Below are 4,017 nucleotides of genomic sequence, written 5' to 3' on the forward strand. Positions count from 1 at the left end.
CCACCAAAACCCTCCACGGAGGCATCCCTGAGTTCATCCTGATGGCTGGCTGCAGACGCCGAGCCCCTGGAGGTCATCCCACACCTTCCGCTGCCTGCCGCGCCGCGCCACGTGAAGAGAAGAACGTGCCCTACGTGTGTGTTCGTGCGCTCCAAGCAGGCCCTCGGGCGGGCGGGCCTGCGGGGTGTCCGGGTGTCCTAGTGTCATTTGCCAATACGCTCCTGCCGTCTGCTTCGGTAACGTGACGTCGTTCCCCTTCCCCCCCCAAATCCCAACCCATGCCCCTGAGGGTGGCAGGGCAGCAGCGTACCAAAGAGATGTGCTGCAGAATTCGAGGCTACCTGGGTGAGTCAGACAGGCGGCAGCTGACGTAAGGAGTTGAGAAGTGGCTAGGGAAAAAAAAAGAAAAGAAAAAGAAAGAAAGAAAGAAAGAAAGAAAGAAAGAAAGAAAGAAAGAAAAAGAAAGAAAGAGAGGGTCCACTGATGATGCCGGAATGAAGTCTGAGCAAGTCACGGAGACGTGACCGGAAGCTACAGCAGAGACCTCGGAATCAAGGAAACATGCTCTCTGGTGAATGGAGTCGTCTTTCACGGACGCTCGGTACCAGGTCTGAGAGGCCTTACGCCTGTTTCCTGCCAGAATCGGATCAGATGTATGTATCCTTTATCACATCAGACGGACAGTGCCAGCCTGTCATTCTGGTGAGCATCCTAATAAAGAAATATCTTCAAACTCCACCGCACCCCCCCTCCAAAAAATAAAGGAAACCAACAACCATGCATTGGCTCCAAAGGCGTAGATGTCGCCCCAGCCGCCCCCCCCCCCCCCGCCGCCCCGCGTCCTCTAAAAACTCAATCTATGTGTTCCCCACTCCCACTGTCAGGCTCCCGTGGTGGCCCAATGGCTCAGGTGATTTTTGCTCCTTACAGGGGGGCGGCGGGATGAGGAGGGGGGGCGGCGATGGCGTTGGAGGCACCCGGGATGATGGCAGAGGAGTTGACCACTCCATCCACAGGAGTGTTGCAGAAACGGGGGGGGGGGGGGGTGCGGGGGCCGCGGGGGAGGCGGAGGCGCAGAGGCGGCAAGGCAGTCCCCGCCCCCGCCAGGACTGAGACAGATTTAAAGGTTTTTATTTTTTTCCTTTTTTTTTTTTTTTTTAAGGATTTCTTTATTTACTCCTGAGAGACACAGAGAGAGGCGGACTGAGACAGATTTAAAGGTTTTTATTTTTTTCCTTTTTTTTTTTTTTTTTTTTTAAGGATTTCTTTATTTACTCCTGAGAGACACAGAGAGAGGCAGACAGAGACACAGGCAGAGGGAGAAGCAGGCTCCCCGCAGGCAGGGAACCGGATGCGGGCACAGGACCCCAGGGTATCCCTTCCACCTCCCCCCCCCCCCCCCCCCCCCCGCATCACACCCTGAGAGGAAGGCAGCCGCCCAACCACTGAGCCACCCAGGTGTCCACCCGTCCCTCTTGTCCCTCTTTTCCTTTCTCTATCCGTCAACCTTCCAGCCTTCCGCCTCCAACGCCGCCTGTTCCTTCATGTCGGTTTCCTCCTGGAAAACAGGCCTTGTCCGTGGTTGCCTTTCAGCCCTCTGAAAGAGGTGGAGGCGCAGGCAGTGGGTTGGGCATCGGTTCTGGTGCTCGTCCGTGCGCGCGTGCGTGTGGACTTCGGATTTCTGGCGTCTGCCTGCCTGGCCTGCTTTCCCCGTCTTCTTCATGATTTGGACTCATGGGAAGTGTGTGTGTGTGTGTGTGTGGGGGGGGGGGTTTCTTTCTTTCTTTCTTTTCTTTCTTTCTTTCTTTCTTTCTTTCTTTCTTTCTTTCTATTTTTGCCGGATTTTGAGAGAGAGAGAGAGAGAGAGAGAGAGAGAGAGAGAGAGAGAGAGAGAGAAAGGGGCAGAGACCTAGGCAGAGGGAGAAGCAGGCTCCAATGCAAGGAGCTCGATGTGGGGCTGGATCCCCGGATCCTGTGATCACGACGTGCCCCTAAGGCAGATGCTCCACACGGAGCCACCCAGGCGTCCCCGTTTCTGTATTATAAGGGAGACAGACAGGCAACGTGTGTTCAGAGGGACGGAAACAGAGCCCGTGTGCTGAGGTTTCTCGGAGCCCTTTGGACCTTTGGCCGGTGCGAAAGCCAAGGGAGCGGGGCCCAGAAACGTTCAAGGCTGAGAATTCCCTTGCTCAATATTCATTTCGCAGATGCCTGATTGCAAGTGGTATGGAATGGAATGGCATGGCATGGCATGGCATGGCATGGCATGGCATGGCATGGCAAAGGTGTCTGTCTGTTTGGGTTACTAGCAGGACCCAGAGAGCCGAAGCTCTCGACCTCAGGGACTTGAAGTTGCAAGTTGGATGCCAGAGATAGAGAGGTAGGCTCAGGCAGGCAGGGCCAGAAAGCTGGCTCGCCCGCCCGGGGAGTCCAGGTGTGAGGCATATGGGATCGCAGGGCAGCTGGGACACAGCCTGGTCCGGATCCACCCAGGTCCAGTAGCGTTTCCCCGACTCAGGAAAACGTCGGGCGCCCAAGCGGGGCCTTCCTTAGGGATGTTTCGCTCCCGCTCCCGCTCCCGCTCCCGCTCCCGCTCCCGCTCCCGCTCCCGCTCCCGCTCCCCCTCCCGCTCCCCCTCCCCCTCCCCGGGACGGGGACATCTGCACCGCTAGGGGGCGCACCGGCCGCCGCCGGCGGCGGCCGCGTCTTCCGAACCACCCATGCCGCCCCGGTTCCGGTTCCGGTTCCGGTTCCAGCCCCCGGGAAGGGCGCACTTGGAAACGTCATCCGAGGCGTCCTGGAGCCCTCACCCCCAAAGATCCGGGACACCGGACGGCGGGCGTCGTTCCCGATCGGTTGTAGAAATGTCCGCAAGGGGATCCCTGGGTGGCTCAGCGGTTTAGCGCCTGCTTTTGGCCCAGAGCGCGATCCTGGAGTCCCGGGATCGAGTCCCACGTCGGGCTCCCGGCATGGAGCCTGCTTCTCCCTCCTCCTGTGTCTCTGCCTCTCTCTCTCTCTCTCTCTCTTTCTCTATCATAAATAAATAAATAAATAAATAAATAAATAAATAAATAAATAAATCTTAAAAAAAAAAAAAAAAAAAAAAAAAGAAATGTCCACAACCCCAAAGCCCTCCTTCCTGCCTCACGTCCCCACGCCCCGGCACCGTGTGCGCAGGGAGAGGGGCCCTCCGCTTTGTCGCCACCGCTACAGCAGACAAGAACACGTCCTCAGCACAAGAACGGTCCCATGAGAATCGGCCCCGTCTTAGCTTATTCCCTAGGCGGATACGGTAGGGTGTCGTGTAGAGATAGACGTAGAGCACGAGGTCGCGTGCGGGAAGCAGAGGAACACGCAAGGCCTTGGGGGAAGCAATGGGGAGTAAGAGGGGTGCGTTAGGGACGCCCGGGATCGAATCCCACATCGGGCTCCCAGTGTATGGAGCCTGCTTCTCCCTCTGCCTGTGTCTCTGTCTCTGTCTCTCTCTCTCTCTGTCTCTGTCTCTGTCTCTCTCTCTCTCTCTCTCTCTCTCTCTGTGTGTGTGTGTGTGACTATCGTAAATAAATAAAAATCTAAAAAGAAAAAAAAGAAAGAAGAAAGAAAAGAAAGAAAGAAGAAAGAAAGAAAGAAAGAAAGAAAGAAAGAAAGAAAGAAAGAAAGAAAAAGAAAGAAAGAAAAAAAAAAAAGGCCAACTCGCGGCAACGGCGGGTGGCCCGGGCAGTCGAGCTCCGCCTTCAGCCCAGGGCGTGGTCCTGGAGACGCGGGCTCAGAGTCCCACGTCGGGCGTCCTGGATGGAGCCTGATAACTCCGTCTCTCCGTCTCTGACGAAAGAAAGAAAGAAAGAAAGAAAGAAAGAAAGAAAGAAAGAAAGAGAAAGAAAGAAAGAAAGAAAGAAAGAACAATGAATAATGAATGAATGAACGAATAAAAAGTAAGCAAATAAGCAAATAAGCAAGTACATCCATCCATCCATCCATCCATCCATCCATCCATCCAAACATCCAAACATCCAAACA

The sequence above is a fragment of the Vulpes vulpes genome, unplaced genomic scaffold, assembly GCF_048418805.1.
Source record: "Vulpes vulpes isolate BD-2025 unplaced genomic scaffold, VulVul3 Bu000000692, whole genome shotgun sequence".
In the NCBI taxonomy this organism is placed as follows: domain Eukaryota; kingdom Metazoa; phylum Chordata; class Mammalia; order Carnivora; family Canidae; genus Vulpes; species Vulpes vulpes.